Genomic DNA, 24,036 nt, shown 5'->3' with positions numbered 1-24,036 from the left:
AGGGTAAGTCACAGTGATGGCATGATCTCTGTTCATGGGAAAGGCAATGTACGTGTCTTATGTTGAGCCCCTTTCTGTCTGTGCTAAGCTGCTACCATCCCTCACATTTGTCATGGGCTAAGAGCACACAAGTATTATTCCAGCTCAGGTAAAACCATGATGACTTCGGTCACTGTCGGTCACCGCTTGAGCCCACAGATCTGCCCACAGAGCCCTTGGTGCTTCATTTTGAAGTTGCTGATTTGGTGAAACCAGCCTGGGTTCATCTGCAGCCCAGCTCTGAGAGCAGATCCCGCTGCTTCTGCTTAATCTTTGCCCTGACAAATTTCCTACTTAGTGCTGGTATTTATAATGTTTCATGACTATTAAGAAGAATCTTGCTTATAGGTTTTAACCATTGGGAAGTGTTAATTGCTGTCCTTTATTCTGTTGAAAAGATGTTTATCTTCACAGAAAGCAATTATACATGGAAATGACTGTTCTTATTTTTATAAGAAGCCCTTTCCTGTTTGTGTTTTTTAATTACAGCTACTGTTTGAATTATCTCTGCAGCTACTGCATTTAAGCTTTTCAGCTGATTAGTTACAACTGAATTTGTCCTCTGGCATGAATGAGTTATAGCATATGGATATATTTAATGCTGCATTTTTATGCTTATAAATTACTTGACATCCCTGAAGTAAGAATACAGTTCTACGATGTCTAAACAATGTTAGTTTTTTGCCCTCCTTGCCTTTCCATATTTATAATAATCTTTCAAGCCAAGGTTGGAAAATAATTCTGGGGAACAAATTGCTTTCATAGCATGAAAAGACATACTTTAATCCTACTTACTTTGTTTTAGGTAGCTTGTTCTAAAGACTCTGGTATTGTGTGAGGTTCATAGTTCCACTAACAAGCAAGTAGTATTGATAAGCTCCTGTCTGGAGAAGTCTGAATTAAGCACATTATGCGGATTTGCAACAAAAAAAAAAAGGGTTAGAGAGCTCAAGCGATGGATAATTATCTGTGACTGAGTTTAAAAAGACATCTAGAACATGACATAGCATCCTTTTATGTTGTTCCAACTCTGTCTTTCTGTAAGATGTTTATTCTGTTGGATATTCTGTTGTTTTATGCTATTAAATTGTTAAGATGCTTTCAGATGAATGTGACATGATGCAGAATGCTGCCTTGCAAAACACTTTAAGGATTTAGTTTAAAAAAAAAAAAGAAAAAAAGAAACAAAAAAAAAAAAAAAAAAGAAATCTGTCTCTCTCAGGGGGCAATAAAATGCTTGGCCGTAACATTTAGATCCTCAGAATTCAGGTCAACCTTTTCCTAATCCTGAACATCATTCTTCCTCGATCGGCAAATTCTTAAAAGCCTGTACATTTCTCAGTGGTTGTTACAGTCACTTAATTCTGAACATTAGCACCTCACTTGGCATTAAATCTCTACTAAAATGTTAAGTATAGATTTACAGATTGTACTTATTTATTTTTTAAGACTTGCACTTGGAGCATTTAGAAGGAAGAACTGGAACTGTTCAGGTGTAGGGATGAGGGAGGCCTCGATTTAAATTCTCCCTCTCTGCTCAATATTGAACTTTTGCTTTTCAGCTTTGAGAAGCTGTTGAATCTTCTAAAGGTCTCTGAAGCTGAGCTTATAGCAGTTTCTTCAGAACACCAGCTTCCTGCAGCATGTACATTTTCCCCAGCTACCCCAGCAGACCTTGAGTTGGCCGTATGAAAAGCTACTCTAGATGTATTTTCTTGGCAGTGTGCTAAATGAATGTTCAGAGAGACGGGAAGACCCGATGTTATGAAAGAGTGAATTTTTCTTGAAGAAAATTTTATAGAAAAGCAGCTATTTTAAAATCGGTGGGGGAAAATGCTGCTATGGCTGTTAAGGAGGTTGTAACTGGATTTAATCTGAGAGCAGAACACCAATCCTGACCGTAAACTACATGCTGAAAAAGAGGAGGCTGTAAATGTTCTGCTGCTGGCACCTGCTAGGAGAATGGGACGGGGCTTTTCTTAGGGTGAGACCTTGCTGGGGATGACACGAATGGGGATCTCCACAAATGCGAGCTTGCGTTACAAGCCACAGTGTGCTTTAAGAGATGTCTGCTTTGCTTCATCGGATCTGAGAAACACAACGTATCTGATTTTAGGTTATGTAATAACACAGCTTCTATTGTCTATTTAAACTGTAGCTGTGTTGTAAATAAACAAAAAGCAAATGATAATGGCATGAAAAGGGAAGGGCACACATTGTAGAGATAAAAACGTGTTGACAACCTTTCTCCATATTCTTGGAAGTTTACATGGAAACAGAAAAAGGCCAATAATTATTTTTTCTTCAAAAGAACAGAAGTACAACACAGCATTTTTTTTAGTCCCGCCAGGAGTGGAGGCAGAAAGGTGAGGAGAGAGCACATTAAAATGTGGGTTTTTCTCATTATAAAATGTGGATATTTTTGGTCCCAAGTTCATAAATTCTGGCTCCACATCCTTTGATCCAGCTCATTCTTAAGCCTTTTTTCCCTTCCCCAAGTTTGGTTCTTAATGAGCTTTTGCTGTTTCTTCAGCTTTTTGCTCTCCTCCCTCATTTCCCACTGCAGATTGCAAAGTAACCTGTTTTTTCCTGAGTGTATTATCCGGGCTGCTGAGCCTGGGTGCCGCATCTCCCAGTGACCTAGGATCCGTGCCTCTTTCTGCTCTCTTTCAGGCAGAGGCACTTCTCACCCTGGACCCTGCTGGTGTCTTTCCTGTCAGTCTGCTGTGATTTCTGCTCCTCAGTGTAAACCTGCCCAACCTCTGGGTACAAAAAGAGAAGAGGCTGCTTTTGAAAGTGTCTGCAGAGAAACGTAAAGAGGGCATATTAAGGAACTGGGGTGGGAATAACCTCAGACAGCTCTAGCACTTGGCAAGCTTCTCGTGGGAGAGGCACAGCTTGCTTTCTGTGCCAAGGAGGCATTCCCACCTCTCAGCAGACTTCAGAGGTTGTCCTCAGCATGTGCCCAGGCCTGAGAAAGGCTCAGGTGTGCCGAGGTGTGGAGGAGGGATGTGCCATGTGCTCCTGAGGGGTGGAGGCAGCGGAACAATTGCTGTGGGTGGCAGGTAATATAAAAGAAGCATGGAAGGACTGTGGGACAGATGGTAGGGCTGGGAAGACCTATAATTAGAAGTGTAGGGAACTAGTAAACATACACTAGAAAAAAGCACCAGCCTGTGGTAGAGGAAAAGGATAACAGGGAGAAGGTTGTAAAGGAAGAAAGAGCAGAGAGAGAACTTTGTTAGCCGCTCTGTATGCATGCTGAATGCTGCTTTTGGGCAAATAGCATCTGTGAGAATTATTCGCTTTGCATACAGTACAGACAACTCCTCACATCCTGCTTTTTTCCTGACCTTCCTCGCTATTCTGAGGGCAGACTGTCTCCAACAGGAGTGAGAATTGTTCTGGGCCCCAAATGCCTTTCTGTTAATGCTTTGTGGAAACTGCTACCACTGATGAAAAGCTTTGGAGCTGCTAGCTAAGTGTCTTCTGCAAACAAATTGCTTTCCACAAAGCTCCAGATCAGCTCTGTACCCGTACCTGACAGTCACAGCACAACTTAACTGGAACAGCCATGTTTAGCATATAGGTGACAGCCAAAAAAAAAAAAGTGAAAAACAAAACCATAAAGCAGGGCTGACGTCTTTCAACGAATCTCTGCATTCTTTGGCATCTCTTGACTTAGTGCAGTTGGTATGAGGGTGACAATTTGATAACAAGTCTGTGCTTAACTCTGTGCTACGGCCAGTATTCAGAGCTGGGCTGAAATCTCTCTGCTTCCTTCTGACTGGTTTTGGGTCTGGCAATTTGTTTTAAAAGTGCTTCAGGGAGCAACTCAATCATCATAAAGCATCTGAAATAAATGAACCAACCTGAGTTGGTTCAACCTATCAAACCTATCAAAATACAGTCCCTTATAGAAAATAAGTCCCACCTCAATGGTTTTTTTTTTACTTCTTAGCTTTTCCATAGCTGAATTGATTTGAGGCTCCTTGTTCACACTTTCTTTAACTGTAGTATTGAAGTATCAGTCCCATGTTCCAGCCATCTTGCAGTCCAGCCCTGGTGGGAATACGTGCCTGTGCAGCCCTGGTCATGCAGTACAAGCTGCAGATGGGCTCAGTTCAGCCCCTGCTGTCTACACTGCTCTGCAAGAAAAGGAAAAGGTGCCAAGTGCTTCTCCTGGTGCAGCCCAGCTTATCCTGTTCTGAGGATGGCAGGCACTATGTTTGGGAGCAAGGAATGTCGGAGTGTCTGCCAGAGAGATCCTCCTGCCAGCACAAGGTTATTGCCAAAGTTGCAGTTGCCTGCCCTGCCCTCATTACTCCTCCCTCTCCAACGAGCTCCTTTCCATTTACTTTACAAACAAAGCCAGGGAGCTGCTCGGCTGACCAGCCACTTTCCTTCTCCACTGAGGCCTCTTTTACCCACTGACCTGTCCGCATGCACTGCCAGTACTGCTAACTGTGAGGATAAGTTGGCAGAGGGACCTGCTGAGGATCCTATAAAAGCCACGGTGGTAACTTAGGGCAGCCAGCTTTAGCTCTTCGTGTCTGTTGGTGTTCTGCTTGTTCATTTTCAGGTTGTTTCCCCTGGTTTTCACCAGTAAATGTCATCATTGCATGAACACAAGCAATCCTTCTTACACGATCTGCAGCTGTAGAGAAGAATCTCTATGTATTTTTTAAGATGATTATTAGAATTGAAAAGGGTGTCAAAGGGAGTCACACAGGTGACTGCACATTAATAATACTTCTAAAAATTCCCATAAAAAATGTAAACACGTTTTCCTATGAAAATATCATTCATGATTCTATTGCATTGTTGATATTTCTTCTTGTTGATATTTTTTCTTATAAAACATACTCTTAATGGCTTGCTTTTGGCAAGGAAAAGTCAAAATTATTTGATGGCACTTATTAAAAAAAAAAATTCAGAAAAAAATCAGAAATTAAAATCTCAGTCCTGTTGAGTGACATGGTATATACCCAAAGTATCTACCACCTGCTGTCATCCAAATTTATTTCATTCATCTATGCTTAGAGGATCTTTTCAAACTTTTGACAGATCACTTACTGATTTGTTCAAATATATCTGAAATGCTCATATCCACACCCTCACCCTTCAATTTTTCTTGAAAGACACAGAAATTGTATGAGTGTGACTCTCCCAAAATTTAACATGTACAATTCAATGACGAATTTTTCCCTGTTGCTTCCCTTCTTTCCTCCTTTGCCCAACTAAATTGAGCCTTGGGGCGGTCTGCTGTTTGGGGCAGTGACCTGATTCTTGGTGTTCCTGCGACCGAAGTGGCAAATTTCTGACTGATGTTACCCACTAGAGCTGTGTACAAACAGCAGCTGCTTGCTTTAGTAAAGGAGGAATTTTGAGTATTTTGTGTGCTGTTCAGGGCACAAATTGTACAGTTGTTTCTCTGTATAGGGACTTTTCTATTTTTGCTTATTCCCAAAGAAGTTAAGAAAGTGATTTAGACTGGTAGTTGTTTTTTCTCCAGGGGAGAAAAGTGGCTTTTTCCAGGGTAGGTATCAAAACCTGGAAATTGTGCCTCAGAATCGTGCATTGCTCGTTATCTGGGAGTTACAGGACTATGTTATGGCTCCATAAATGTTGATGGGTTGTGTTCTGATACAGAATAGGTCTCTCACTGAAGAAGCAGCTCCACTGTCACAGTGCTGTTTTTTCAGCAAGGTAACAGCTGGCATGATAACAGAATCCTTAAACGACAATGCTGTGCAAGCAGTCGTAGCAAGGGTAAAAACAAACCAAGTCACGTTTAAAGAGAACTGTTTCTAATTAGTTTAGCCCCATACTTTTCAGGAAATTAGAGCAAAGCAATTTAATATGAAGAAACACTCCCATAACAAATGCTGTACTTGCCTGATGAACCATCACTCCAGCATCAGCTAATCACCAACTACGTCCTACTCACCAAATAACCAGTGGGAGTAATGTTATCATGATCTTAACATCTATCTGCCTGTGGCATCTGAAAGTGTACACGTGTTTCAAGTGTTTCTCCAGAAAATTTTCAATAGTAATTGACAAAAAATTTGCTCTTCATACTGCGATCACGTTAGCAGTAGACATTAATTACTATATACACAATATAGTGCAAACTGTGTGTTATATCCTTGGATTATTCATAACAGCATCCAAGGGGGGGAGCAGTCACCTAGCTGAGAGGTGCATCTCCTGTGCAGGAGTTAACTATGTCCTCTAATTGTGGTGTTTCTCAGCACTGGGGAAAAGCATCCTACCACAGTGATGTCCAGCTACAACCTCATGAAGAACAATTTTCCTTACGTTCCTATGCCTACTAAAGAGCTGAGAAAAGGTCAGACTTAGCCTGACTCTGCTGACACCAGAAAAAAAGAAGTGCTAATTAGCTCATGTACACATAGTCCTAATACCAGTAGAGTTGGCAGTAGCAACGTGTGATGGTGTAAATACCTTAGCTGGAATGGGGAGCACCTGATATGACGCAAACGCAACATCAGAAATGCTTCCCTTCCCTACCACAGCTCTCCACAGGCCCCTAGCCTAGCCACCTAGCTACGTCTTTATCAGGTCCTGATAATATTTCTGCTCTCACCTTGCCCCTGGTTTTCCAGGCAGCAGCCTTGCACCAAAGGAAGGCACAGAGGCCAGCAGGCCCCAGGGCAGGGAGGTTTGAGCGCTGCCAGCACAGTGTGAGCACACCTGCACTTATTGTTTGCAGGTGTACTGCCAGATGGGAAAGGAATGGAAAGTTTGATGCTATCAGGTTTACAAAAGGTGTTTTGTTTTGAGTTGTGACTGCTGGCTATTGCCTAAGCAAACCTTCCACCAACTGTAATAATATGCGTAGATGTGTTAAGTCCTGCTAGCTCCTCCTCAGAATGTCCTTTTTCCCAAGCCAGTAAGGTCAGCCAGATCTTCTGCTTTCCCCCAGCGGCTCCCTGGTGCCATTGGGCAGGACGTGAAGTCCCTTGTTTCATTCTCATCATAGCCATTGCCCTCCTCTTCACAGCAGGCAGCTTTCCCCCCTCTCCGGCATGCTGTTAAAGGATGAGATGTGCCCCAGCCCAGCATCTTCTGCCTCTCATTGCCCTTACGTGCAGATGAAGCTGTTCTTCTCACCTGCTAGGGCTGGGTGCTCAGCTCCCAGCCTGTATTTAATAATTCCTTCTTTTCCAGCCTGTTATCCTGGTCCACATTCAACAAACCTGCCCTGGTGCTGTGGGTGCCCGCTGCTGGGAGCAGCAGGCCTGTGGGCAGCCCCTGCCCTGCTCACACCTCTCTCAGCTCCCTGGTGTGCTTGGCCTCTGAGAGGCACTGAGGCTTGTAAAATGGGATAGGGTCACTCCTTTTCTTCCTCTCTACCATCTTTGAGGTCGTTCTTTTACTACTTTGTTCTCTGATCTCTGTGGTAACCGCAGGGCTTTGCTGTAAACTCCTCTGGAAAGGTGGAGCTCTTCGTGAGGCCCCTGTTAATGCGGTGTACAGGCCTGCGGTGCACGTGGGGCACGACTTCGAGGTGATCCGAATGTGCCCTTTTTATCTTTTGTTACCCTCCTCACAACTGATTTTAAATATTGAGAAGACCTTTAGGAGGAAATGCATTCTCTCTGGCTAGTTCTTCGTTGCTCGCAGCACTGGGTCACAGAGCACTTCCCTACCGCTGTTATTTACCACAGAAAATGTTTGTTTTATTTCTGGTGATTAAAAGGAAGAGTCGGGCAAAGGGTGAAACTCTCACAATCATTAGCCAGTTTGCACAAAGGAAAAACAAATATAGCTCGCAGCATAAAAACACTCATTTCCTCCTCAGCCAAGCTTATTCCCTGCATCTGTTCTTCCCCAACTTACATCACTGTTTGGTGTTTAAGTTACCGAAGTTCATGTTTCCTGTCCTTTAAAGTCATTAATCTTATATATTACACTAATTTGTTCTGTAATGGTGCCCAAACCCCAAGTCGTATTTAGGGCCATATTGTGCAGACACCAACGTAGGAATGCAGTTTCCCAAGGGATGCGTGGTCTAAATGTGTGACAAGGCAAAAACTGGGTGTGATAAGCAGATGGTCATGTATGTGTGAAAGAAGCAATCGGCAGAGAAACTGTTTAGGGACACAGCTGGAGCCTCAAAATAGCTGTAGCCAATTTTTATGCAACTGAGAGAGACTGTGTCTGGAGTCTGATCTCCTTCAGGATGTTAAAGTGTCTCTCTGCAAGCTTTGTGCAACTATGCGCTTTGGAGAATGGAGTCTGGGGTTCCAGCCCTTTGTCTGAAAATCCCTGGTTGTATCGAACTTCTTTTTAAAACTCTTAATGTAGGAGCAGCCCTAAAAGCAGGGCCTGAGCCTTCCTCATATGCTGTCAAGGACATGACTTTGAAAATGAGGGTCAAAGGTAACCAGGGCTCCTAATTTGTGAGGCAATTTGCTAATCCTTTGAATACTAGGTAAAATAATCACAGCCTCCCCAGTGGTTTTGACTGGAAGCTGTGGTGGCGGCTGTGTTTTAGGTTGAACATTGTGCTCTTTGTCTCAGCCAGATGAGGCCCTAAGGTACCTGCCCGGCTTTGTGGCCTCAGCAGCCGCATGGAGTTTGAGGCCACAGGAAATTTGGCACAGTGGCAGCCTACAGCAAACTGAGAACTCCTGAAGCCCTTAGGGGAACCCAGCTGAAGTGCCTTGTCCCTCCAGGCATGTGGATGCTTGATTATCACAGAATCACAGAATTTCTAGGTTGGAAGAGACCTCAAGATCATCGATTATAACCCTTTATCTCTTGGACTCCCTGTCCTATCAAGTATTTGGCTGGGCAGCCTTTCCTGAGGCTTGATACCAATAGTTTCTTACCTTACAGTGCCCAGATAAGCTTGGCAGGAGGTGTTTTGCTGACACATTTTAAGGTGGTAACAGGAGGCTGCTTCCTGGTTCTTGCTAGAAATATCTTTACTTTGAGCTGTTACTTAGGGCCTGTCCTTCGTGCACTGCACTAGGTGGTTTCCCACTCTACATATCAGCTGGAGGATCAAATACCTGAAGTTTTAACTGCTGTATCCTGCTTCAGTGATATTCTGTTTAACTTCCTTCCTGTTCAATGACCCGGCCTGAACAACCTGAAGACCATGAGCCTTTTGCCCTGCATGCATCCATGTTCTGCGTGCTGACAAGAGAAGCAATTTTACCCTGAAATCAGTGGAGACCTTTTGGTCTCCTTCAAAAGAGATCTTGGTGAGTCTCTCCACTGACTAATTAGGACTAGTTGTCTATGTCACTGGAAATACCGAGGTTTTAATATATGTGCTTTTGTTCTTTAGACTTTTTTTTTTTTTTTTTTTTTTTTTTTTTTTCCAGCTAAGAACTGAACTGTTTCCTAAAGCTACATACAGTTCAAAATTTGGTGTCCTCCCCTATCCTCCCACTTTTTTTTTTCTTTTTTTTTTCTCTCCCAGTAGGTTCATCAGAGCTATCTTTAAAATAATACAGAAATGACCTAAATTAAAGGTCTTGTGATAGCCTCCTTACAGATGCTTCTATTTCTGTGTACAGGGTTAGGTGGAGGAGTGCAATTTCAGCCTCTGGATAGAAGATGAAGTAAAGAAGAAAGCTTAAAAACTTTACAGGACTCAACGCGTTTAGGTCTCCAAGAGACAGAGAGGATAGAAGCATGGATGGAGAGAATAGAAACACTCTGCTTGTTTCATCACTATATTAAAAGCTGTGGTAAATTATATGAGCACAGAAAATTCAACAGTTGCTGAGAGATGCCAAAGGCATCTGTTAAGGACAGTAACAGTTGAAAGATATTGCTGCCCCTGGTGAAAGATAAGAGTTAGTTGAAATTGAGGAAAGGCAGATGCTGTGGTCAGAAAAGGTGCTTTTGGGGAAAACAAAGTATGTCAGGGCTGAAGTTGTATCCGGCCCTTGACAGACTTGCTATGTCCTTTGGCTATGTCCCTTTTTGGCTGCATGTGACTGGAGGAAACTCAGATGAATTTAGAGTGCCTAAAGAGGCTTAGTCAGGGTATCTCAATCGCTATGTGTGACTGAACCACCCTGAAGTGCAAAACTCAGGTACTCAGCAGAAGATGAGGGCACGCCTGGTCACTCAAGTTGCTGGTTTGAACTGGTATGGCAGTCCCTAAGATCCTGTAGTGACGCAGGATCCATGTGGTAATGTGAATACAAAGCAGATTCTCTCCTGGTTCTTTTGTGACTATGATGTGGCCTTAGCTTCCTGCACCCTCACCAGAGGGGACCTGGAGAATGCAAACAAGGGCAGAACCTGCCTTTCAGAATATTTATTACTTCTGGGGCTGAATGAACCAGAAAGCGCACAGTTTGATTTCCTTTGCAACACTGACAGGAAAGCAAACAAATCCTTTGACTTGAATCTCGTATGTCAGCACAACTGGCTGTGGGGCTGCTTGTTTTCTTCTCTCCTGTCTTAGAAGTCATTTTTCCTTAGACTTCCATTTGCAGAGTCAGCCAAAGACTTTGAGCCTGTTTACATATGGAAGTATTTTCTAGATGTGGATTGATTCTCAAGTGAGTATTTATTTCGCTCTGTTTTATACCTTCTGGAACAATTTCATTTTTATTATGTCAATCATATGGATACTGAAATCAATGAGAAAATTCTACTTTGGACATTAGGAAACTGGAAAATATCGGACAGTGAGTGTGATGGCTAAAGCCTATTGCCACAGGATGAGGTCTGTGAGAACAACTTGGCAGGCCAGGCTGGTTCCCAGCTATATTTTGTGATTATGCTATGACTGCCACATAGCTGCCACTAGCTTGCAGCACAGCAGCACACTGTACATGACTGTGAATCAAAATCCTGGATCTTAGAACTCATCCTTCGTCTGCTGGAAGCCGTTGCTCTATTTGCTTTGTAAGCAAAAAAACAGGGAACAGTACTGGCCTTCTGCAGCAATAGGGGGGCTACCAATAGCAGAACCTTTAAAAACAAATTCTGTAAGACTTTGAGCCTTCAGGTGGTCGGGGAAACACTTGGAGAACAGAGAAAGAGGAAAAAGGTGAGAAAGTGGAGACCTCATGTTTTAGATTTCATAAAATTCTTGTAAGCTGAAAGAAGAAAAATATAAAATTTATGAAAACAATTACTAAAAGTAAGTGCGCTTAATGGTACAAGTTAATTTATATGCAATTTTGGCATCTTGGCTTATCAAAAGCTTATTTTTTTTTGTTTGCAAGCAGTTTTGTTGATAGGCTCACTGCTTTTTCCTTTTTGTTTTGGTAGTGGGCATGAAGAGACACTGAAGGAATTTAGCAGGCCTTTATCCTTCAATCGTGTTGTGCATTTTTACATGAGGGAACAATATTCTGAAAGCGGGCTCAAATGCCTATGGAGATTGCTTCAAATAGATACTGCATATATGCCTTTAGGCTTGATCGAGGCCAGGTAGGATATGTGATCTCAGCTGTGGTATTCAATTGTAGCTTTGAGTCCCCAGAATTATTTTGCCCTGAATATTTCAAATGCTTCTGGTTTGTTTACATCATCCGAAGTATTGCTAGTGGCAGGTGTTGTAGTGGGGCTATACTGTTCTGAACATCAGCCTTGCTTAATACAAAGAGAATTGGATAAAGCCCTAAGCAGTTAGCATGACTCAGTGGTTCTCTTCTAGGAAAATAAAACAAACTAACAAAAACACCCTAAACCCAACAACAACAAATGGTTCAAGGAGCTTTGCTTTAAATTGTCGGGATACTGGGTTTGACCATTTGATGGAATAACCTTCAGCTCTTTGAAAGGGGGCTGCTAGAAGTCAGCGTGCTTTCCCTCTTCAGCCAAATCAATTCTCTCGTTTTCCAGTTTGTTCTCTTTCCCCAAATTCCCCTCTTTCGTTCCCACACTGCACTACTTTGTTCTTCCCATCACCTTTTGCCTCCCTTTCTGCTTTTTCTCCTTCCTCCTTTTTCACCTGTGTTAACTGACCTGTCAATGTTGTGTTCCTATATTTCCTTATTATGGTGTTTAACTTTTTCTAAACTTCAAAGTGGAAATCTGTCACTTGTTACAACAGAAATATTAGAGGCTGGAAAGAAACAGTTCAGAACCTGCTCTGTCACCAGTGCCTATAGCTGCAAAGCATCATCATTAAAAAATAAGGTACTGCAGAGAGAAAAATAATCTGGGGATATTCTCCTTTGTGGAGTGCTGAAGTTACAACAGTGAATGACCAGTAAGTCTTAAAGCTACACAAGAAGAATAAAAAATAAGCCTTACCTTTCAGATTGTACTCCATCGACTGCTGGAAAGGTTTGGTTTAGATATCTTCATCCTGCAATAGTAAAGCAACGCTTTGAGGATGGTTTCTTGGTGTGTCTGCACAAGTAGGATGTTCTGAAGAGCAGGTTGCCTGCCACAAACAGTGTGGAAATATAACATCCTCCTCTTCATGCCATTGTAATTTCTTAATTTACACAATGACCAAACAAATCACTTGAGTAATATACTCATCCCCTTGAGCTGAACTGGAATGCTAACCTGCTTAAAGTGAGCAAGGGCTTGCCTGCTCCAGTGGATTAGGGCTCATGTAAAATGTTTACATTTATAATAACAACAATAAACTTAGCAAATCTTCAAATATCGTGGGAATTCTTTTTTCTTTGCTGGCAGCCAGGGTATTTATAGTATCAGCTAAAACTGCAGTATCCTTGTTAGAAGGTTCTCCTTCAGATTTTCATGAACTTTGAAATTTAAGAAAAGCCTCTGGCATTGCACCAGTTTGTTCAAGATATCTGGTAAAGCTATTGTTCTTTCAGATACACATGGCCTAGGCTAAATAGAAATTTCAGTAAAATGTTTTCTATTACGGATTTAGAAAGAGATAAATTTGAGAGATAGCAATAGAGTTAAACTGAAACAGTGCGGATGCTTTTTCTCCTTTAAAAACATTTTTTTTTGTTGGGGGGTGTGTTTTTTGTTAGGGAAGGGAATGTGGACATATGCCCACGTGGCTGTGTGTTTGCACGCAAACCTGTAACCCTGTAACAAACATTAATCACCAAGTCAGGATCAGATCTATGAAATGGACAATGTATTTTTCTGTGGGTTCAGAACTTTTGCTATGTGCTTCCTTTCATCCTTAGCATCTCTCTGTCTTGGTAGCAATAACTTGAAAAATCTCGGTGCAGCTTATGTTATAAGCTTTAACTCCAGGTAGTTATGCTTGTACCACCAAGAGGGAGGCTTCCAAAGGCTTTGAGATCCCTTTCAGCAGAGCTCTGAAAGCCTGAAATACGGCTGAAAACTAAATGTTCTCTGCCGAATTCAGCAGCTTGTGATTTGGGACCAAATTGAGGTGGCCCCAATATCTGCTGCAAGTCATTGCTAAGGAGAACCTGAGCACTTTTGATTCATTGCTCAGCTCTGTTGCCCTACAGCGAGCCACTTAACTTGTCTTGTATGCTACCATTTCACATCCTTCTCAGAGCTTAATGTTTGTGCAGCACTTTGGAGATTTATGGCACTATTCCATCTCATTATAGTGTTGCAAAGGGCTGAGAGGGTTTCTGTGCATCTGCTAAAGGTGTTGTTGGTACTTTAGGTGGAGTAAAAAATAAAGCTTACGAAGACTGAGGCATTGTGTCTTCCTATCTTTGTGTGACTTTTTTCTGGCGGTTTTCTTGTCTCTTTTTACCTTAATTACATTCTTGTTTGATATAGCTGTCATCATGAATTACAAAATAGTTTATTCCATTTAGTTTTTTGTTCTGTTCTCTAATTAATCTTTCTTGCAGTGTAATTTTGTCTCGATGTCGTTATTTGCTTTGTGTAAGCCATTCCCTAAATGAAAGCAAAAATCCCTGCAAAAATGAAAAGCAAAATCCGTGGCCTCTTGCCACATGTTGAGAGGATGCAGATTTTATTTAACAAAGGCAAAAGATGTATCCTGTTTAACTCAGTCTTACAGAGCATTCTTATCCCCTGTGAATTGCTTTTGTCTGTTGAACAAATTTTGAAATAGTAGGTCAGCTATAGGGTTTTCATTAATTTTTAATTGGGTTTTGTGTGTTTATTTTAAGTCTACTAAGAAATATGTTTCTAAAATTCCCTAGAAAAGGAAAATGCCAAAAAGGAGAGCTGATACAACTTACCAACAGCTATAACTTGTAAGCTTACCCATTATATCATCAAGTGATAACTGATTTCATTGTGATGTGTGTCACTGGTTTTTGATCTAAACATGGAGTTGTTTGTTTGTTTTAAGGAATGAATTACTGAAGCTGCTTATAATGTTAAAAATGTGCTGAAAGCTCAGCATCAAATGCTGGATGCTTAATGGAATAAAATGTGCAAGGCAGGATTTCAAGTGAATCAGTAGTTCATTTTCCATGTCAGCCAGGATCAGACATAAACCAGTCTGTTTATACCGAAACATGAGTTAAAAATATCCTCTTTTCATTGTATTTGGAGCTTTCTCCTCTTTTACGTAGTGATAGCTTGGAAAATGGTTCTTGTTCCTGCAAATTACACTCAGACATCTTAACTAACTACTCTTTTTTACCATCATCTTTGCTTAGCAACATCCCTTTTGAGATATTCTTGGAAACTTAATACTTGTCTGATGTGTATAACAGTGTTCATAAATCAAGGAATGTCGCCACATCCTGCTCTCTTACATTGTTTAATACTTTTCATATTATTGTTTCTGCGAGAGAAGCAAAAAGCCTCACACACCCACTCACTCATTGCAGGACACAACTACAAATGACCCAGGCCCCAGCTGTTGGAGCACGGCTTACCATGGTGGTGCGGATTGTTCCAGCGCATGAATCGCATCTGCGTGTTTGTCATGCACCCAAGCAGCAAGGAGCTTTCACATTCCCAAATAACCTGGAATTTAAACAAAATAATTAGGCTCTCTGTACTTATGTTGTAGAAGCTATTTGCATTTTCCATTTTGTTTGGTTGCTGAAAACAAGCTATTTCAAAGTCATGTAGTCAAACTCAAGTGCAATACCCTATGCCTGTTTTGGCATAGCCCCTGGGTATGCTTCTGATCCTGAGCAGGCTTTTTGCTGGACAAAATTAATATTTGGGGTGCTGTGAGCAGTTTTTCCAGATCTACCTTCTAGTTCTGCAGTCGAATCTTCTGCTAAGCTTGCTTTTAAAATTTTATTTTTCTTATTGTTTAATAAAGTTGCATTTTTAAATGCTGGACAGCTGTTTCTCCGATCTACATACTTTCCCACTCCATTAGGAGCTCCCAGCGTGAGGTCTTCAAGCACCATGCACAGGTCCTGTGCTGTAAAATGTTGTGTGAAGCCAGGCAGTACTTTTCTTAAGAAAAGAGACACCCTCACCCTATGGATCAAAGAGAAACAATGTCTGTGTTACTCAGAACAGCAAGACAGGCTTTGACTTACTCTTTCCAGAAGCCATAACCTGCTCCTCCAAGCTGATCTGGAGCTCAGCTGACTGTAGACATTTCTTTTGTTGGTCACAAGTAATAGAACTCAGTGCTGTCCCCAGCAGTTTCTGAAAAAATGTTCAGCTGTCATCCGTGGTTTTAATTTATGCCCTGAGACTTGCATCCCCCTCACAGTTTCCTTCCCTACTCTGTTAGTCTTGGTCCTGCCCCCTGTGTGCCTTTGTTGTATTGTTCAAATATTTTCTCTGCTGCAAACTCCAATAGCTTTTTAGGGGGATCTTTTTGATCATTTCTACTCGTCATCTCAATTCAAAGTTCAGTGGAACGAACCTCTGATTTACATGCATTCTTCGTGTTTCTGCCCATGTGTTTCTCTATAATTATTTACATATGGTTGTATTAATGTGCTCTTTCCTGAAGACAAGCTGAGATGGGTTTCGTATAAGGGATGAAATATAGACCCGCTGCTTGTTCATGGTAAAACTGTGGCTGCCCTTGCTAGGAGCGGAATCAAAGCCTTTAAGAGTCTGTTGCAAGATAATGAGAGGGAAAAATGTTGTGAAATCAAAGCTGAATTTGAAAACCCGAGATTGTTCCTGTGAATGCTTGGAGTCTAGAAACAGCCTTTCAACTGGGGGACTGCACACTTCTCCCCTAGGGAGAGGGAGCTAGAGAGTAGGGACGAGGAACACTAAAAATGTAGAAAACTGAATGTCTTGGCTTACAAGGAAACTGAAGAAGGAGAGAAATGAGTAGTTGGTCTTCTTACAAAAAACACTTAAGAAGTCAAATTGGGTTGAGGTTAGCTATTTTTGCAATCTTTCTTGCATTCAAAAATGTTTTCAAGGCTTTTAATGTATTTGTCAGTATGCTAGTTCCTGAATGCTGTCATTGTGTTCCTTATAAATATGAAATGTGTCACTGAAAACATGAAATATGTAAACAGGAGAGATGCCACGTATCAGTTAACATGTAAATGAGCACGTTTTAATAATTACCCAAGATCTGAAGGATCTGCTTGATTTGTGGAGAACCTGAGCAGTAACAGAAAAGCTGTTTCCCAAGTAGCGAAAACAAGCTGATGAGAGGAGATATCTTGATCCACAACTGAAGATAGGCCGAAAATAGAAAAAGTCTTCCAGAAGAGCCCTGTGGTCTTGCCATTTTCTGGGTGCGTGGGCTGAGCTTCCAGTTGCCAGCAGGACGGGTTGAGTTTTGCTCATTTGGTCATAAACTGCTAGTGTGTTGAATGGTAAGAAGTGGTACGTTCAAATAAGCGTGGGGATTTCTGGAGAATTATCACCTTTCCATTAGCTAAGACAGCTTAGGACGGTGCTGTCTGTTTAATTGATCTTGTAGTCCATTATCACGAGTCTATTGGTGTCCAGGTCTTAGTATACAGGTCTTAGCTGTAGCTATCTTTTAGTGAGGCCGCTTTAGATCTCTGGTGCAAAGAGAGATTTTGATGTTCCATTTGTTCTACTGCTTTTGCAGATCATGCTGGCTACTGTGTTCTATCTCTTCCCGGCAAGTAATGATTACGAGTTGTTTCATATGGTGGTATCTGTCATACAAGGTTTTCTGCTTCTTGGACCATGAATCACAACAAAATAAATTTCTGTTTCATGAAGTGTCATACAGAATCATAAACTACTTCATTGGAAAGAACCTTTGGAGTTCATCTGACCCAAGCTTTACTCAGTAGAGGTCAACCTAGGTCTACAGCTTTCTGCAGAACATGCAACACCTACGTTTAGCTCATTAATGCAGGGAAAGCTTTGATCTTTATTGGCAGTGTCCACGACAGCAGCAAACACTGGGCAGGTGGTGTGGCATCAATAAACTCCGTCTATGTTTGTGTAGTTCTTTGTTAGCAAAGAGCTCGCAGAAGTCTGGGGTGAAAGTTCAGCATCTGAGGTTTTCCACTCCTATAAAAATTCCCTGTTCTTAGATTGGGTGTTAAATTTATGTTCCAGTTCCTTACCTCCAGATTTCAGCCCAAAATGCTAGCAATCTGTCTCCTCTTTAAAGAACCTGAAAGAATAAAAGAACATACTGAGGTCTTGCTGGATATCGGTATTGGCGTGTATTTTATGTGCTGTGGCAATACACAGACATTCATCTTCCCTCTAGAAAAAGGTTCTGTTCTATTCTATTTCTGGCAACTTATCTGGGTCTGTTTTTAATGAGAATTTTTGTCATTGTTGCAATAGATTACGCTTTTCCTCAGATACCATTTGTTTCTCATTCTAAAGTTACTATCAAGATGAGCAAAATAATGAGTAGGTAAGCGATGCCTTGTGAGTGGGACCTTTGGGAGCTTCATCCTGCTGGTTGCATGGGCACAGAGATATTTGGGTACCCAGCTCCTCGGGTACTATTGAGGCAGCTTGAAGAAGCCGTGTCAGCGGGACAGAGTGTGTGGGGCTGTGTGGAGCATCTTCATTTTCTTTCTAGAAGATGAGGACGTGCACAGCCTTTCATATGATCAGAATCTGACAAATCAACCTACCCAGATGCTTAAAAATTAATTCGGGGCAGAAAGAGCAAAGCCAGCTCCTGGTTCCTGCAGCTGTTAGTGCCCATAAATCAGCTGTGTTTTTCCTTTTGAAACAAGGCAAGGGCATGAATTTAATTAATGGGTTTGACTTGCTCTGGAAACACACAGTAGTCACCCCCTCCACACCTTTCACAGATGCTGTAAACATACAAATGTTATTGTGTATTTACTCATGAATGCCTCCCAGCATCATTGTGCTAGACACAGTTGAATGCCTCGGGCAGGTGGCAAGCCAATAACTGCAGCAAATCCTTGTTCTTTGGGCACCCAGATCGGAGCCACAAAGGAGCAGCAGGTTGGACATGGCACTGCTGTGGTTCCACCCGAGCTCTGCTCAACAAAGGCATCGGTAATGGCTGCTGCAGAACACTGTGGGGACAACAAAAGCTGGGCTTTGGCTGCTTTGCATGATTGGGAATTAAATTATTTTTGAAAATCACGTAGATATATCCTACCACTTTGTTAAGTAAACAGACCCAAAAGCTTACTCTAAGTCGTCCATGAAGTGGATCATCAGGAATCTCTCTGACTGTACTGTTTGCTTTTTCTTGTATTTTTAATTCTTGTTACGTGTAAAGAGACACAGAAACTGTCAAACTTGATCAGACTCAAGTTCAGTCCTGTAGTGAGCATCAGATACCTCAGAAGAAGTTGCGAAAATGCCTGTCAGGGAGCTGCTATGGTGCAACTTTTACATCCATCAAATGTGGCTTACGTCTCTTGAGCTTGAAGACTTTCATCCTTCTAAAAGATCAATCTTTTTAAAGCTTACATTTGACTTGGTCATACTCCCTGTTGTAGCATTAGTCTGTGGTTTTCCCTAGAAACCTTATTATATTCTTTTGCCTCAGAGATAAATGTATAGATACGAATTGCCCAGGCTATCTATGCCAGAAGAATAATTTTGTTTGCTTGATTTTGAATTAGGCCTTTTTTTGATCTGTTTGGGTGTTTCCTGGTATTTATATTATATAACCCTACATTATATAAAGGGATTTCATATTATCCCTTTAGTCTACAATGCAGTATATGTTTTCATTGCCTCTCTCAAGGCACCTAGAGAACTTTGAAAAATATACACTACAAAACACAGCTTTTTTTGGAAGAAACAGTTTTTCAGAGCATTATTTGACCTATACAGGTTGGTGGTTTTGGCTAGCGTGGATGTTTCTGAGAGGCTGAGTTAATCTCCTAGCAAAGACATTTGAAAAACAATGGTGCTTTATTCAAACACTGAAAAATAAGCCTGAAAATAGAGGAAAATGGTTGAATGTTGCCTTTTATTCCCTGGGTTGTCTACAGGTGTGAGAATACCCTGGAAGCTCTAGTGCCATTCTGCTCTGATGACTTGAACCCTGAGATGTCGTGCTAACAGCATCAGTCCTAGCTGTTTGGTCTTTGTCTTCCTTAAATCTAGGGTTTGGGGGCAGGACCTGACTGGGGATTTGAGGAGAATCAGGCCTGTAAGTTTCAGAACAAGATTACCAGACTTGCGATGAGTGCATTTATGAATATTTATGTGGAACTTAGGATTCAGAGCGAGTGTTGAGTGCAATCTGCTGCACATTTTAATCAGGAAAAAAAACCTCAGACCTCTCTTCCTTTCCCTGACATACCTTGAAAAGATTCACAACTCTCAGTTTTTAAACACTCTTGCCAAAACAAGAACATCCATAACAAGTTTCAGTCACAAAATGTGACTTCATCACTAAGGTTAAGTGTTTAAACACACTTAGGACTGTACTGGCCAGCCCCTGACATTGGTGATTCTGTGAAATGTTCACGAAGAAAGCCAAACACCAGGTCTTTGTGTTTGTTATAAGAGAGCATTTTTTCATCTAACTGTAGAATAAATATTTTAGTTTTCTGTCTATATATAGCAGCTTTAACCAAAAGACTTCAGCCATTTCTGAAGTTAGCATTACAGCTATACCTGGCAGCACTTCAAGGTGGAAAAGCTTCATCAACCCAATTTTATCAGCACAACTGCCTGGAAAGGCTGCGTTGCATGCTCTGGGATCCTTCACAAGGATGGCTGAAAAAGGAAATAGTTTTTCCTGCTGTTGGTCTCCTCTCATTATTGATAAGGCCCATTTTCAGAGTAAGGAAAGATGGAAGCGTCTGTGTTTCTTCTACTCTTTTCTAACAAAGTTCGCAGCACACGTTAAGGTGCACCCAAATTTATGGCAGCTTAACCTTCATGCTGCATGCTCTGCCATGGATCTGCAGTCCCTCTGCGTGGATTTGCTGCAGATCTTCTCCTTGCTTGCTTGCGTCCTCTACATTCTTGCAACAGATTATGGATCTTACTGGCTGGGGAGAAGGGGAGGTAGGTACACTGCCTGCTTTGCCTTTTTCCACTGCCTTCATTAATATTGTCTGGTACTGCCGGGTGCAAACGTGTCTGTGTGATTAGCCAGCCTTGCCAGCTTTGATCTGGGTTGCAGCTATCTTGCTCAGGACCTGGCTTTTTGCAAGAAGTACTCCCAGACACCCAGTCATCCCCCAGCCTCTGACTATTTTCAGGCGGTGGTGACAAAGCAGAATCTAATTTAGCTACAAAAATTCTGAAGGTTTCCGAAGAGCGAATGTACTGTCATAAGCTCTTCGGCAGGCAAAGAGCCATGGGGAGCCTCCTGTGGAAATGGGATTTCCCTCCGTTCACATTTCTGAGGATGTGGAAATGGATGGCACTAAATCCTGGGTTATAATTTAGACAGTGAGAAGATTGCAGACTGATTCCATAAGTAGAAAAATCCCTTAAGTAAACACATAATGTCTATAATCCTGTCAGTCAGAAGATTAGAGATGCAGTCAGATACTAACTTACATAAATGGCTTAGCAGCGAAGATTGTGCTAATAGAGGTAAGAAACACACTGTGCTGAAGGCCAGGGAAATGGGGGAACTCTCAGGAATGGTGTCTCCTGTGTGAGCAGACGTTGTAACAAAATGTTCTGAGCTAAACACGACTCTCCTAGCGCAATATTTGAGATAACTGGCGTTATGTAGATGGGTGGCTGGAAGCAGCCCGCTGTGCTCAGCTTTCATTCATATATTTGGGTAACATATGCAGCCTTTAAGGCCCCAGCTTCGGAGTGGGACTTGTTCCTACAGTTCCCAGTGGTGTGAATATCGCACTGACGTAGCTGAGGAGTGAAGCGACGTGGGGTAGCGGCACTTCAGCTGCCATTTTAAGGATTCAGTGCTATCAAACACAGCCTTGGGAGCAGGCTTTCCTGATCACTTTTGCTATGTGTGTACATATGTTCCTTGTTGCTGTGGTGAGTGCTTGGAAAGTCCTACGTTGCCAAAGTTAGTTTTTATCATTTTTTTTTTTTTTTCCCCTCCAGGTAGAAAGAGCAGCTGTCCCCAAAGGCCAGAAAGCGGTATTACCAAAGCAGTCGACAGCTCTTCCCTCATCTCCTCCTGAGCTACATGCTGCATACAACAGACCAGAACCAACCTGCAGTAGGTAGCTCTTCTGGTTGAGAAATCTAGGTGTTTATGATAAATCTTAATGTACACATAATGGTCTAAAAGGTGCACAAAAACTTGCCAAAGGTAACTTCGGGTCCCTTTTCAAGTTCTAGCTTCAATAATAGCAATATTTGCAGCCTGAAGCCAAGTGAAGGCCCAGGAGAATGTATCAGTTGAGAAGCCTCTGAGCAAAGCAGGAAAGAACCAAGATGAAGATTTTGAAAAAAAAACAAACAAACCATTTCCCTAATGTGGTCTCTAAAGCCCATTCAAAGTGGGTAGCAAAGGTGTCTTTCAGACAAACTACTGCAATTCAATTAGACTGACCTAATTTTTACTCTTGCTCTCTCTGCTGCTGATTTCCACACCGATACCTTTTAGCTTTAAGACCACATTGTGGCCTGGGTGAGATTTGGGTTACAGCACCACTGACTGCAGGAGTTTAAATACAGGAGCTGTTGTCAGAGTGGGTATTTTGTGTGCATGCTTCTCTGAGCTAAGAAAACTGAAGGAAAACCATTTTGGTTTGGGCAGATGAAACTCCTTTTAAAGGAAAGTAAATGCTGTTGTAGTCCAGAGTAAATGCTACTGGCTTTGATTTATGCAATTTGTTTACTTTTTCTAATTAAAAGTGGAGGCTATAGGCCGATTCTGCTATATTTTACATCATTATCTCTGTGCTGACTGCTCATGATGACACACAAAATGGCACACAAGTCTCACTAAACACCTATCCACTTAGTTGTGTGCATCACATCCCACAGTTAGCAGAATTACTTATGCATTTAAAGCAGTTTTATCTAGAAATAGAAATTCTTACTGGGCATTTCTTCAGCAGCATCTGTTTTCTTTATTTAACTTAATTAAAAGCTGCTTTAAAATGCATTGACGACATCAACATTTGGATAAGATTATGGAGTGATGTTTCTGGGTTCCAAGCCTTTGAAATATAAAAAAGTTCTTTTCGGAGCATGAAATTACTTTTTCTTGCCACCTATTCCTTAATTTAAAATTAATCCTATGAGAATGATAGTCCAAGCATCTATTTAAGACTGAAGCCTTGTTTGCCCACAGAAATGGCACTGTTGTGAAGCAAGAGAAAACTAATCAACGTAAGCCAATTTTAAATCAGCGCATCATTCTTATGTAGAAAATTGCTTCAGTTTAACTCTGCCAGTGCAACGCCCTGCTTTCATTAGAGCAGCGTGTGTAGTATGCAGTACTCTTTCCGTGAGCAGCTTCGAGCAGCGGGTTTGCAGCTGAAGCAGTGCCACTGCAGCACCTCACCCAGGCTGGATGCTCATCTCTACTCTGCTGGGACACCCACAGTGCCCAGGTGCCAGGCTAGTTTTGCGAGGTGTTGGCATTTCCTTGCAATCTTCACACGCAGGATTGAGACAAAAGTGTTAGCTTTAAGTGATGAGAGGAATCCTCTTTTTTTGCAGTCTTTGATTATATTGTCAATAAAGAAGGCTTCAAGTTTAGGCATTTATTTTTCTGTTGTAGGCTTAACTTGACTGAACTAGCATGATTCGTATGTATTCCTAGGATTGTAAGGAGACAATGTGAAGGTTAGCCAGCGGTCCTTTTGATTTTACACTGACTAATGCTATGTAACACATCTTAGATCAGCTTGACTTAAGTTTTGGGGTTGCTGAGGATGGTTAATGTCTAGCAGAGACTTGCATTTTCTGTGAGGTACAGCCATTACTGAAGGTACTCTCATCAGGTAAGACTGATACCAGTCCTTCAGTCATGCGATCTGTTTCTCGCAATGGATTGCTCTCTGGATTTTACCACACTCACATTTTTAAATGTTAAAAACAGTTAAAATTAAAATCCTGGGCCTCGGTAACACATCCCAAAGCCAATACTGACAGCCTTTCTTTTACAAATCACCTTTAATATAGGGTCTAAGTAATTTGCATAAACTAACATGAATATTATTCCCAATAACTTCTTTCCCCTCAACTGCTCTAGTTTCTGCAGGCCCTACTGGTAGGAATGTCTGTATGGCCTAGGGATGCTGTAGGGGCATGCAGAGGGCTGTGTGGTCCCTTACTTTTTCTGTTCTTTGTCAGTCTGCAGGCTGATTGCCAAAGACCTGAGCTTCTGTTCTGGTTTGGATCAGTGTCCTGGTAAGAAGAGGTGGTGAAGTGACAGGAAAGGGCTTGAGTTTCTGATGGAGACGCAGATAGCCAGCCAGATTCTATCAAATCCTGCCTTGTTCATGTCAGAAAGGCACTAGAACTCATTTCAGCTAAGATAGACTGGCAAATCTGCATAAAAATGTAGTTGTTGCTTTCTTAACCCTCCTGCTATCTGATAGAGTTTCAGTCTACGCAGCTCATTGTGGTGAGGTGTGGAAGGTATCTGAAGAAATAAGATATTTGTGTCCTTTACAGGCTTTTTCACACTACGTTATCTAGGTTATTACCTCTTGAAAACCTTTAAATATATTAAGCTTATATTTTTTATTTCCTCTGTAGCAAAGCTTTCTTTCAGTAAAAGTCATGTATGAGTGACTTGTGTAACTCCCC

General features: G+C 41.7%; 1 protein-coding gene across 2 annotated transcripts in view; it reads right to left on the bottom strand.

The window, feature by feature from the left end:
* PGCKA1 (PDCD10 and GCKIII kinases associated 1) overlaps positions 1 to 24,036 on the bottom strand; it is a 41,277-nt gene that overhangs the window by 5,485 nt on the left and 11,756 nt on the right. Inside the window, exons 2-4 of one of the 2 annotated variants that reach the window (XM_084518432.1) lie at positions 17,442 to 17,491; positions 14,829 to 14,919; positions 12,307 to 12,361 (exon numbers count right to left, since the gene is read on the bottom strand). The gene's annotated coding sequence lies outside the window, so the exon portion shown is untranslated. The remainder of the gene's footprint in view (positions 1 to 12,306; positions 12,362 to 14,828; positions 14,920 to 17,441; positions 17,492 to 24,036) is intronic. The other variant, XM_084518433.1, reaches the window with a different exon arrangement.

The sequence above is a fragment of the Aythya ferina genome (assembly GCF_964211825.1).
Source record: "Aythya ferina genome assembly, chromosome: 4".
Classification (NCBI taxonomy): domain Eukaryota; kingdom Metazoa; phylum Chordata; class Aves; order Anseriformes; family Anatidae; genus Aythya; species Aythya ferina.
This window is presented reverse-complemented; position numbering and strand designations above follow the sequence as displayed.